At 39.2% G+C, this 14,145-nt stretch overlaps 1 long non-coding RNA gene across 1 annotated transcript; it reads left to right on the forward strand.

Moving 5' to 3' along the window:
- Positions 1 to 3,076: 3,076 nt before the first annotated feature.
- On the forward strand, positions 3,077 to 5,739 carry LOC127427954 (uncharacterized). The gene is made up of 5 exons (XR_007895007.1): positions 3,077 to 3,214; positions 3,528 to 3,617; positions 3,690 to 3,751; positions 5,064 to 5,433; positions 5,564 to 5,739. It is a non-coding gene; the product is annotated as an uncharacterized LOC127427954 (long non-coding RNA).
- Positions 5,740 to 14,145: the final 8,406 nt, after the last annotated feature.

The following is a 14,145-nucleotide window of genomic DNA, read 5'->3' on the forward strand; positions in this document are numbered from 1 at the left end:
TTTTCTAGTATATTTCTTGTTAACTACAAATCTATGGAGAGTTGGCTTAATTAAGCTACTTCAGAAGTAACCCATTAGTTAAGTATGTAAAAGGCTAAACGGTAAACCGAGAATCTATAATAGAACTTAGCCAAGTAGAATTAAACGGGAATACTAAGGGTAGGACTGAGAATCTGTAAAACAGAGCTTGATTGACTGGGGCTAAACGGTAAACCGAGAATCTATAATAGAACTTAGCCAAATAAGACTAAATGGATAAAGCCGAGAACCTATAAAGACTTAGTCTAAAACTTACTAATATCTGAAACTGATGAATTTGTAGTTAAAGGACCTGTGTCCGGCCGGCACAGGACCCAAATAACATTGAAATAACAAATGCAGTCTAGAAGAGAGAATTACTAAAATTCAGAGCGTAGATACATCAACGAGGTTTTTCATAACTGAAGTCAGATGAAATAAAGAAAATAATTAATGATAAGATTAATAAAACATGGAACTCAAAACAAATAATAAAAGTATTATTTAATGTCACGCACGATAAGACAGAACACGCAGGAGACCTTCAGCCACGCCACTGGATACTGTCCTTGGACCAGTGGGTGACTTCCGCCTTACACACAGTACATGGAGATTGAGGGTCTTGCAGGGTGTGATCTGGCACGAGGTACACCTCAAATTCATCCCGATCGACCTCGCAGCCCTGCCGTGCCTCCTCGTGTGATCCCCTAGGTGTCACAGAAAAGGCGGTTGGGAGGGCGCGTGAGGCTGAACTTTTCCTCAGAACAAGGGCGATTAACGAGCGAAGCGTCTTGAGACTCATGCCCTCGCAGTGAGGGCAGTCTGTCTCCAAAAGAACTGTCTCTGCGTGGGCAGTGAATGCAGCTCTCATGCTGATCTGACGGCAGGATGTGTCCCTCACATAAGAAAAAATTGATTTTTTTTATTATTATTTTTTATATGTGGTTAATATTAGTTTTTCTTTCGTGGTAGTGCTCGTTCGTGCATGTGTTGTATGTTGTCAACTGAGTGCCGTTGGTTGAACGCTGCCTTCCTTCAGGTATGTTTGTAGACATCAGCCTTGTTTGCATTTGTATGGGCCATCAGTTCACATGGCGTTTCATATTTTAGAGTGTATGCTGCTTGCGGTGGGTGTTGCTGACAAACTGATGACGGCGCCTCACCTTCTCGGTATGTAAACATCAGTAGTCATACTGCAGTAACTTGAAAGGCAAGTGTCTTTAGTCTTTTTTTTTTTGTAAATATATGTATATGTATATATATATATATATATATATATATATATATATATATATATATATATATATATATATGTTTTCATTTTATTTTAGGTAAATAAAGCTGCATGTCAGAGTGTGTCCTTTCTGCTAAGGGCTTCAGGGTGGAGTTCTCAACGCTACCATTTTGTTTCTCGTTGGCTTTGTTCCACTTCGTTGGTTTAAAGTCATTGCTGCTGTGGTTAAGCAGCAAACTAACTTCTTTGGTTTGATCGCTGTCTGCCCTGTTGACTGGGCCAACTATACTTTTTTATTTTCATTTGGATGTTTTGATTTCAAAGTGATTTATTTTGTATTTAAAATTTTATATTTGCTTTTGTTGCCAGTGACCATCTTCCTTTTGAATTGAAATTGATTATTCTTTTTGGATTTAAGGTTATTTCCTTGTATATTTTGTTTCTGATTTGTTTGTTTATTTGTTGTTTGTTTGTTTTTTTGTGTGTTGGCAGAATATCGTCTATATTCTTCTGCCATTTCAAACTTTATATTTCAACTGGTTTTGTGGAATTAATACTAACGTCTGAGCTTTTTTTTGAGTTTCTTGTTTTATGTCTGCCATTTTCTTTAATTTTGTGCTCTGGCCCTTTTGTATGGCTAGAACTTTAACTATTTGGTTGTTTGTTTATGTGACACACTGGAAATAAGTCTGACAGTGAAAGACAAAGTTAAGGGTAAAAAAAAAAAAAAAAAAGATTAGACACCCCCAATTTTTTTTTTTTTTTTTTTTTTTACAGTTTTATCATATAAATCAGAGTCTTTATTAAGAGTTCCAGAGTTACATGGATTTAAGTTCAGTGTCTTCTACAAGTTGCCTGTAGGTGGCGGATTATGCTAGAGTGATGGGGAAGTTACGTTCTGGCAAAAGGTTGAAGCAATTAAAGAAAGCGCCAGAACGCGCGAGTAAACTGAGTTCAAAATTAATTATATTCTTAGAAATGTGATTTAAAACTAAGAGATGTGAAACAATCGCAGATACTTATTTTGTATTTTGTATTAATTTACATGTTAAACTCCATTTAATGTTATATTGAGTTAGTGATGCATTTTGCCATGTGGAAGAGGCTAAATGTAAAATGGTGGTCTGCATTAAGAATTGAAAGGGTCAAAAGCAGACATTGAACACGTAGAAGAGTAACATTAATCTGTGATTCACATTAAATGATATTGTTTTGTCATATCAAAAGAGTTCTTAAGTACATTCAAGGCTTTGAACTTGAGTGTATATAAAACTAAATGAGTGAGACACGGAACACAAGTTTAATTTAATACGTTTATTGAAATTGTAAAATACAATATGTGGAATATATTGTATTGTTGTTTACTAATAACAATTTATGCATTTATGCACTGTATTTTGAAGACTGAGTCATTTTAATTGAATGCTGTAAATAAGCAAAGCACCAGCAATGTCTTCAGTTAAACCCGTATAGAAACTGTTGTTAACGTTGACCTGTAAAAGGAAATGTTGTTAATGTGTTATACTTACCTGTTACCTGCAAAAGAGAAAAAAGGTCGAAGCAATTAAAGAAAGCACCAGAACGCTACAGATGTTAAACTGTGTTGTTTCCACTGATCTATACATTTAACTGGATTTCTCATGACCTCACAACAGTGAAGCTAATGGGCTGCCATCTTTGTATTCCCTAACATTCTGTATTCCTATGGGTCTCAATGGGAAATCATCTGTTTTGGTGAGTAATATTTACCCATCCAGTAACTTTAAAAAAAAAAAAAAATTGAAGTCTGCATATACAGCATCACAATGCAATCTTCCTATACATGTAATTAGTTATTTATTTGGACTCTCATTTTTCCCCCCTGCTTATTCTAATGTGAGCGTGTTATGTTACTCTTTATTGCAGCAGCATTACCTTCAGCGGCGCACGTTACCTCAGTAGAAACAAGTTTAAGAAACTGAGGTAAGGTATCAGTAGACATTTTCAAACATATGTTTGGCAGGCTTTAAAGTGTTTATTCTGAATACATAATTATGCTTCATAACTTTTAATTACATTGAACATTCATTGTGGTTATTTTCTTAGGCAAATTAATATTAGCTATGTAGCTAACGTTAGCTTAGGAAAATAACCACAATGAATAACAGTATAGCTTACCAAGTTAGCTTTTTTGGTCAAGTTGAATATCAATTTGCAGATCAACACCGGTGATACAACTGATGAATATAATGTGGGCTTGCATTAATTCTCCGTGTGTGATTTGTAATTTTTGCAGTGCAGGCCTGAATACGGCCCAGCTCACGGGCATAAAGGTGGTCAATTGGAATTGACGAGGAGCACATGGATATTGTAGAAGTTAAACAAGGTAAGTTTGCAGTTTGGATTTCATTAATCATCCAACTGAATGTTAGATAAAACCGGAATTGGTTTGCAACAGGAGGAAAAGCTGTATGAGGAGACAGTTGTCAGCCTGGCTTCACTGAAGAGCTGTTTTAACAGGTAAGACAACAATAACTGAGTAAAAAAGATTATACTATCTGTTTTTATTTGCAATGAAGATACTTTTGCAGCATGCAGTAAAACAATAGTCTTATACAATTACTCTGTTTCAGATAGTTATAACTTTTAATGTTAATCGGAAAAAAAAATCGAAATTCTGTCATCATTTACTCAACCTCATGTCCTTCCAAATCCATGTGACTTTCTTTTGCAGAACCCAAAAAAAGGTATTTTGCATTCCATATAAGGAAAGTAAATGGTGAGGAAAATAGCTTGTTTTGGTCACCATCGACTTTCATTATATGGACAAAAACATTCTTTAAAATATCATCTTTTGTGTTCCACAGAAAAAGTCATACAGGTTTGGAAGGACATGAGTTTGAGTAAATAGCTGTGTGTAAGATCTTACGTTAGTTTGGATGTAAAGTTCACACTAAGGGCTTAGTAACTACTAGTTAGTTTGTAACTAAGTCAGTGCTTAATTTGGTTGTACCACCTGTTCTTATGGCAAGACTTAACTAGTAGGTCGTAAGCTCTCAGTAAAGTAATGTGTTGTCGCATAATATGACGTTTACCTTAATTGATCCAATAAGCAGCCTTCAAATTTGTACACAGAAGTGTTAAAAAGCTGTGAATTTCAGTTTGATGTTGTTATGATTGATGTTCAAACCTTGTTTGCTCACGTAACTGTCAGCTGTAATAAATTATATCCCCATTAAAGTACGATACATGATATAAGTAGACCTGATAAATAGTATATTTGCCCTGTGTAAATAACAATAAATAGGAACTGAATCTAAAATAAATAAGGGGTGATAAATAAATACTAATACAACAGGCTGGAAAAACAGACATTTATTCATTTTAATATCCTATATATATTTTGAATGTTGAAACTTGACACCGGGCGACGCACCCTGAAAACTGCACCATTAGATCGGTTTCATGCTGAAGAGCCACTTAAAAGTATGTTTGTTTTTTTCTCTCTCTCGTAAATGTCAACGTCATACTGTCTGTCGATAGGACTGAAGCCTGTCACGCAAAACATGAGCTCATTGATATCATAAAATATCAGTCTGCTTTTTTTATTCCATCAGTTACACCTGGTCGGAGTCTTCCGTAAATATTTAATTTATATGTAGGGTTACGTTCTACCTAAATTTAATAGTGCAACTCTTAAATATTTAGTAGTGTGTAAGTTGTGACTTAGTGCCCATTTACACCACAACTAGGCTAAGTTGTAACTTATGTACAGCTGGTGCAACCAGCCCCTGATCTTTATATCTTACTGATTCTTTTTTTTTTTTTGCAGTACAAGCTTGCCCAGAGTTTTCCTAAGCCGTTTGGAGTGTGATGCAGCACGTTTCCTTGGCAATGAAGTAGAGCCTGATGTTAGTGCAGCTTTCTGCAATGCACTTTGAGTATGAAGATGTGATTGTTGTATGGTTCTAGGTTGAACATGTGTGCCTCAAGTTCCTTGAATGCAGAACCACCATGGAGTTCCAGAACCTTTGTGGGGACAGAGAAGGGCCTTGTGAGTGTGAGCTGTTGAATAAATTTCTCAGCTGTCTTGCAGACTTTTAGGACACAGTCTGACGGTCTGATAAGTCCACCTCGGGACTTCATGTCGATCAGTGTGTTCATCTTGGGAAGAGCTCTCGACACTGAGTGCTGATAAACAGGTAGTGCACTGAATCTTCTTCATAGCAGGCTTTGTAGTTAAAACAACTATGTATCCCACCACAGCCTCTTTGAACATGGACAAGCTGGGAAGACTTACAGTGATGTTTTTCACTGTGTCTTCTGTTTCAGGCTGAAAGTCACTATGCCTGAAATGCCAGCATATCAGAAGGTGTTGCCTCCAGTACCACTGTGCTATCTGGTGGAGAACAGTTGCCACTAGCTCTGATGGCATGTCTTGCTACTATTCTTTTGAAAGCTGACTTAAATTGCCTTGCTGTGGGATTGTTATTAAATCCATTAGCAGATTTGTCCCCACATATCTTCAAATTTTTATTGTATTGTTCAGTTTAATAGTCCGTTTTTGTGTGTACTTGGAAGCTTCTGTTATTGAACAAATATATATATATATATATATATATATATATATATATATATATATATATATATATATATATATATATATATATATATGTATGTATGTATATGTATGATTTCCTTGAGTGTGCATATGTCAATAAACCTCTTTCTGATTATGATATAATAGATCAGGGAATTGTTGAAATAATTAAATGCTCACAAGCTGGTATGTACATATTCCAGAAATGAATGCAAATGCTTGGGATAATTCCATTAAGTAAAGGTAAATTCATGTATATACTACATACTGCATATGAACTTGTGTGTGTGTGTATATACTATACTACATTTTTATATTTGGTTCTTCTGGATTTATTCTGAAGAGGTACTGTCTGTTTACAATATCAACACGCAAAGCTTTTTATTAACAATCACTGATCTCAGTGATTATAACTTTAAATCCTACTGATGTGCATGCCCCGCCCCCCCAGAACTGATGTCACTTTGCTTAAATGAGTTCACATTTACTATATAGTCTTGTCAAAAAAGAGTTCATGTTGACAAATTATACAAATGTATAATTTGTCAACATTATGAACAATTTTGAACAACACACTATATAGTAAATGTGAACTCATTTAAGCAAAGGTCAAACACATGGGTGGGGTCAATGAGCATCAACAGGTTAAAACTATGAAGGCAGAGAAACATTGCATCCTGTAACAATCTGCACGTCGCTATTGGATACTTTTGCTTTAAAAAGGCGTAATTTATAAACGTTGTTGTATTTTTACTGTTATTAAAGATTATGATTGTTATGCCCACTCTACATGGGGATAACGACTAATTTGTGCTTAATAGGTACATAGTCTGTATAAATTACAACATGTGGGCACTTTTGCCACATCCTTCAGTGAGCATGGTTTTGCAGTTAAACGCCGCACATCGGGTCATATTGAGAGTTTCGTCTTTTGACGGTCGATGCCCTCTGTCGGTAGGGAATAGTAAGATGGCCGCCAGAGCACTTCCGGTGGCTTCACCTAGGCTTCATTCAGTTATATATATAGATCAGTGGTTGTTTCTCATCATTTTCTACAGTTACTAACTCATCCTCCCATGTTTGAGGCCAGTAATATTTTGGGGGCTCGTCTGGGATCGTGGTACCACCTGTGAGAGTGATGAAGTGTAAGACCAGCGTGAACCTGTGAGTGGAGTTACAAGGAATGCAGTGAAGGTCACCGGCCTTGTGAGTGCAAGTCTTCGGGTTCCAACGGGAGATGGCGTCTTCAACTCCTCTTCGTGCACTGTCGTGGGACATCCAAAAGCAACTTCATCTGCTTAGTGAAGAACAGCTGTATAGACTCGCTATAACACTGGAAGATGAAAGAGACACTGAAGTTCCAGCAGTGACTGGTACCAACGAACTTGAACTCGTTGAATTCATCGTCGACTATATGAGAAGTGATCAACTGAAAAGTCTAGAAGATCAAGGCATGTCTTGTCTGCTCACCAACAAAGACAAGATTGATGAGCTGAAAACCAACAAGGAGAGTACGCCAGTCATGGACACTGCAAACAATGACAAAGAGATGAGTAGTGGGTCATCAATGACAGAACAGGTATCTGGGATGGTTAGGCTGACTGATGTTGCTGCATTTTTGCCCCGCCGAGAATTTAAAATGCATGGTGGTGTAATTTCAGATTCTGGTTCAGACATGAGTTACAGCAGTGTATGCAAACAAATTGATGAGGGCTTGAAAGAAAAATTCTCTGAGTCTGAAATAATACTTGACAAACAAAGCAATCTCACGGTAGCAGAACTGAAACGATTCCTGAAGTCACATATGAGGGAAGAGAGCAGTACTGAGTTGTTTCAGGAACTTAGCAATGCCAAACAGCAAGAAAAAGAAACTCCTCAGCAGTTTGCATATAGATTAATGGGGTTAAAACAAAAAGTTCAGTCTACATCACAGCATGGTGGGTCAGAGTTTAACTATGACAAAAGACTTGTGCAGGGTGTATTTCTTCATACACTGTATCAAGGCCTAAATGAGAAATGCTGTAATATCAGAGCAGACATCAAGCCGTACATGTCTGATTTGGCTGTGGCTGATGACTTTATTTTGTAGCAGATCACTCAATCTGTTAATGAAGAAGCAGAGAGACAGAAACAGTTAGGTACGGTACCAAAACACAAGCTCTTAACTGTTAGTTCCTCCCAGTCGCAAGAGGAGAGTGAGAAAAGTAATGACATGTTCCACAGAAGAGTAGAGGGAGAAGTTAGGGCAAATCGAACTGCTTTAATGGAACTGACTACTCAAGTTTCTGCTCTCACCAAGAACCTTGAAAAACTGATTAAGCCAGGTGTCAATGTTGGAAACAAACCCATTCCGCCATTAACAAATGTTAATATTCCAAATAAACCTGATAACAAGTGCAGATGTGATGACTGTGTCCAGCTCGGAAATCAGGACTGCTGCCATTGCTTCCGCTGCGGCCAGGCAGGACACCGAGCAGTTGGCTGTTTCAAGAAGGGACCAAAGTCGGGAAACGCCAGAGGGTCACTGGTGAGGGACGACCACTGACCACTCGAAGCTGTCCGTCCCATGCTGAAGTAAATTGTGTGCCTACTCAAAACCCTGCAAGGTCAAATCTGACATAGAGTAAACAACATAAATGTCGAGCAGTCCAACTGATTGGCAGAACATGCATGCTGTCCTGTTGGATAAATGGAATTCCTACAGAAATGCTGTTGGACACAGGGGCTCAAGTAAGCATTGTTGGAAAGAGGTGGTTCGAAAATGTCCTACAGAATGTTCCCATCAACCCTATAGAAAACTTGCTTACTGACAACCAGCTTCAAATTACTGCTGCCAATGGCTCTGACATCCCATTTAATGGCTGGATAGAAGGACTCCTTGAACTAAGAAGCACTGAACATGAACGCATTGACATTCATGTGCCAATGTTAGTGAGTGATAGCTGTAAAGACAATCCTCTTCTTGGCTTTAATGTCATTGAGGAACTGATCAAAGAAAACATCGACCAGCCGAATAGGGCTGCAAACCTGACTGCTCTGTTAAGTGAGGCTATGAATGTAAGAAAGTATTGCAAATGACATTGTCTCTGTCATCAATGTAACAAATCCAGTGGAGATGTCTGAGAGTTGTGTGGTCAAAGTTGGGAAGAAAGGACTAACAATTGACAGTGGTAACATTTGGGAAGTAAAATGCAGAGTAAGATCATTTCCTGAAGGTGGAGTAATGGCATTTGAACCAGTCCTTGAATACCTACTCCCAGATGGCCTTAAGTTGTTTTCCACGGTTGCTGATGCACCAAGTGGTGCCGCTAAACTTCTCAAGATTCCTATCCACAATTGCACTCAACATGACGTTTATCTTCCTCAGCGAACAGTGTTGGGTACCATTACATCAGTATCTGAAGTCCTTCCAGTCACCCTGAGCTGTGGCGTTGAAAGAGCAAATAACCAGAGAAAGAGCGAAGTTTATGTGAATCAGGTGAACGGAGTAATGGAAGCCTGTTACCTGTTAGAGCTGTCAAATGACACCCACCTGTCAATTTAGAACATATGGCTGAAGAGGAACAGGAAATTGTCGGGCAAATGCTGTATGAAGAATCTGATGTTTTCGCCCAAGAAGATGGAGACATAAGCTGCATCCCAAGTCTGAAAGTAAAGATAAATCTGAAAGATAACTTCCCAGTTCAGAAGTGTTACAATTCCATTCCCAAACCACTGTACAAAGAAGTTAAAGAATATATCCAAAACCTTCTTGACAGAGGATGGATAAAGAAATCATCATCATCTTCCTACTCCTCACCGGATGTCTGTGTTCGGAAAATAGACAGTAGTTTGCGGTTATGCGTTGACTTCCGGGAATTAAAATGCAAGACCATTCCAGACAGACACCCATTACCAAGAATACAAGATTTGCTGGACAGTCTAGGTGGATTCACATGGTTCTCAATTCTTGATCAAGAAGCTTTGTGGATGAAGAATCCAGACACTTGACTGCCTTTAGCACTCCTTGGGGTCTCTACGAGTGGGTGCGTATACCTTTTGGGTTAACTAATGCCCCCGCTGCCTTTCAGAGGTGCATGGAGATTGTCCTAGAGGGCATTAGAGACAAATGTTGCTCACTGTACCTTGATGACATTCTTTGCTACTCTAAAACCTTCAGAGAGCATGTTGATGACCTTAGACAAGTGTTTTGCAGGATGAGTGAATATGGAATCAAACTTAGACACAAAAAGTGTGAACTCTTTAAACACCAGATTCGATACCTTGGTCGGATGGTCTCAGGGGAAGGTGTTGAGATTGACCTGAAGGATCTCGAATCTGTGCTGCAGCTGAAAAGGAAAGAACCAAAAACAGTAGGAGAACTCTGTTAGGGTTTCTGAGCTATTACAGATCCTTCATTCAAGATTTCTCTCAACTCACTAAGCCACTGTATGAACTCCTGCAGAATCCTGAGGAGTCGTCTGCTACAAAAACAAGTCAAGGTAGACAGAAAGCAAAAAGAAGGAACAAAACACAAATGCCATCCAAAACACCTATTCAGTGGACATCCAAACACCGGGCTGTTGTGTCAAGGTTTATTAATATATTGACCAATCCACCGATTCTTGCATACCCTGATTTTAACTTACCTTTCGTGTTGCAAACTGATGCATCTAACGAGGGCTTAGGGGCTGTACTTTATCAACAACAAGGAGGTAAACTTCGAGTCATTGAATTTGGCTCCAGAACCTTGACTCCAGCAGAGCGCAGTTACTACTTACATTCTGGCAAACTTGAGTTTTTAGCACTGAAGTGGGCGATCGGTGACAAATTCAGGGATTGTCTGTACTATGCTCCTACATTTACAGTGTACATGGACAACAATTCGTTGACATACAGTTGTGCTCAAAAGTTTGCATACCCTTGGAGAATTGGTAATATATGTACCATTTTTAAAGAAAACATGAGTGAGCAGGCTAAACACATTTCTTTTATTTCTTATGGGATTCATATTCAACTGTAGGTTATAACAGAATGGCACAATCATAAAACAAACCATGGCAACAAAGAAAACCTGTTCAAAAGTCTGCATTCCCTTAGTTCTTAATACTGTGTATTGCCCCCTTTGGCATCAATGACAGCATGCAGTCTTTTGTAATAGTTGTCTATGAGGCCCCAAATTCTTGCAGGTGGTATAGCTGCCCATTCGTCTTGGCAAAATGTCTCCAGATCATGCGAAGTCTTTGGTCGTCTTGCATGAACCGCACGTTTGAGATCTCCCCAGAGTGGCTCAATGATATTAAGGTCAGGAGACTGTGATGGCCACTCCAGAACCTTCACCTTTTTCTGCTGTAACCACTGGAGGGTCAACTTGGCCTTGTGCTTAGGGTCATTGTCATGCTGGAAAGTCCAAGGGCGTCCCATGCGCAGCTTTCGTGCAGAAGAATGCAAATTGTCTGCCAGTATTTTCTGATAACATGCTGCATTCATCTTGCCACCAATTTTCACAAAATTCCCCGTGCCTTTAGAGCTCACACACCACAAAAACATCAGTGAGCCACCACCATGCTTCACAGTGGGGATGGTATTCTTTTCACTATGTTCCTTGTTGACTCCTTTCCAAACATAGCACTTATGGTTGTGACTATAAAGCTCTATTTTGGTCTCGTCACTCCAAATTACAGTGTGCCAGAAGCTGTGAGGTGTGTCAAGGTGCTTTTTTGTGGCATTGGTGCAGTAAAGGCTTCTTTCTGGCAACTCGACCATGCAACTCATTTTTGTTCAAGTATCGTATTGTGCTTCTTGAAACAACCACACTGTCTTTTTCCAGAGCAGCCTGTATTTCTCCTGAGTTTACCTGTGGGTTTTTCTTTGTATCCTGAACAGTTCTTCTGGCAGTTGTGGCTGAAAACTTTCTTGGTCTACTTGACCTTGGCTTGGTATCAAGAGATCCCCAAATTTTCCACTTCTTAATAAGTGATTGAACAGTTCTGACCGGCATTTTCAAGGCTTTGGATATCTTTTTATATCCTTTTCCATCTTTATAAAGTTCCATTACCTTGTTACACAGGTCTTTTGACAGTTCTTTTCTGCCCCCCATGGCTCAGTATCTAGCCTGCTCAGTGCATCCATGTGAGAGCTAACAAACTCATTGACTATTTATACATGGACACTAATTGCAATTTAAAAAGCCACAGGTGTGGGAAATTGAACTTTGCCATTTAAACCTGTGTGTGTCACCTTGTGTGTCTGTAACAAGGCCAAACATTCAAGGGTATGTAAACTTTTGATCAGGGCCATTTGGGTGATTTCTGTTATCATTATGATTTAAAAAGGAGCCAAACAACTATGTCATAATAAATGGCTTCATATGATCACTATCCTTAAATAAAAGACTGCATGATCAGTCATATTTTCAAAATCAATGCCAAAATTTCACAATTTCTGTCAGGGTATGCAAACTTTTGAGCACAACTGTATGTCTTGAGTACCGCCAGACTAAACGCTGTGGGCCATTGCTGGGTTGGCGAGTTGTCCGATTTTCACTTCGATATTAAGTATAGACCTGGAAAAATGAATGCCGATGCAGGTACTCTATCCAGGTACCCCTTGAACCTACAAGACCACATGAAAGAGTATTCTGAAGCCATGCCTTCTGATGTTGTGTCTGCTGTGTGGCAAGGGAACAAAGCCATGGTTGAAAAGGATGTGCCATGGGTAGCTTCATTGACACTGTGCTCAGCAAGTGATATGGAAACAGATGCAGAAAGGGGAGATTGTACCTGTAATGTCTCAGGAGGATGTCAGAGCATTACAACAAAATGTTACAAATATCAGAGAGGTGGTAAAGCTCAAGGAGAGCCATTGGATTCCAAACAATAAAGACAAAAGAAGCATGACCAGAGAAACCAGGCGTCTTGTCCATGAGTGGGATAAGTTGATGCTGGAGGAAGGAATCTTGTATAGACACTCAGGGAACTGGAAGCAACTAGTCCTTCCTGAAAAGGTGAAACCATTGGTCTTGAAAAACCTGCATGACAACGTAGGTCATGTGGGTGCTGACAAAGTAACCCATTTAGCACGAGACTAATTTTACTGGCCCTTCATGCAGCATGAAATAAATGACTATGTAACCAACAAGTGTAACTGTATCAAACAGAAACATCCAAACATTCATGAGAGAGCACCAATGGAATCACTACAAGTTCACCTTTTGAATTGGTGTCCATTGATTACCTACATTTAGAACAAAGCAAAGGTGGTTATGAATACATACTGGTACTTGCAGATCATTTCACGCGCTTTGCGCAAGCTTATCCAACAAGAAATAAATCAGGAAAAACAGCTGCAGAAAAGATTTTTCAGGATTTAATCCCACGCTTTGGTTACCCAGAGAAACTGTATCATGATCAAGGACGTGAATTTGAGAACAACTTGTTCCAAAGACTGCAACAATTCTCACTTGTGGACTACTCCATACCATCCTCAGAGTAATCCAGTGAAAAGACTGAATCGTACCTTGTTGCAAATGCTTTGCACTTGGATGATTGGAAAGAACATCTTCCACACATTGTTCATGCGTATAATTGCACCAGGCATGAAGCCACTGGATATTCACCTTTTTATCTGCTGTATGGAAGATCTCCAAGGTTGCCAATTGATCTGATGTTTAACCTAAAATCAGACAGGGAGACTCAGACTCATCAGACCTTTGCTCAAAAGTGGGCATCAAGAATGCAAGAAGCTTACATTATTGCATCTGACAATAGCAAAAAATCATCTGCTAAAGGAAAGAAGTACTACGACAGAAGTGTGGAAGGAGTTCCTCTTCAACCAGGTGATAGAGTCTTAGTACAGAATCTTTCTGAAAGAGGAGGTCCCAGAAAGCTTCATCCATACCGGGAGAAGTCAGTGCACAGAGTAGTGGAGAGAATCAAAGATGGGCCTGTGTACAAAATCTTACCTGAAACTGGTGACAAGACAATTCGAGTATTACACAGAAACCTCTTATTACCAGTGAATGACTTACCTCTTGAAGGCAGCATCCCTAAAGCACCTGTGAAGAGAAGACAAATGAATAAGAGAAAAGACATTGAGCAGAATGTGGACCAGGATGAAAAGTCTTCAGATGAGGAAGAATGGTACTACCCTTGCTTACCTGAGATATCAGTAAACAATGACAATCCAGAATCTCCACAAAAGCCTCGGAGTGACCCAGAGATGTTCAGAGAGCTCCGCACTGCTACGGACGAGCCACGAAAGTCACTGCACATGCCATTGGCAACCAGGTGTTTTTGGATCATCATATCTGGCTGACCTTCACGGAAACTGCCCC

The sequence above is a fragment of the Myxocyprinus asiaticus genome, chromosome 37 (genome assembly GCF_019703515.2).
Source record: "Myxocyprinus asiaticus isolate MX2 ecotype Aquarium Trade chromosome 37, UBuf_Myxa_2, whole genome shotgun sequence".
NCBI classification, from domain to species: Eukaryota; Metazoa; Chordata; class Actinopteri; order Cypriniformes; family Catostomidae; genus Myxocyprinus; species Myxocyprinus asiaticus.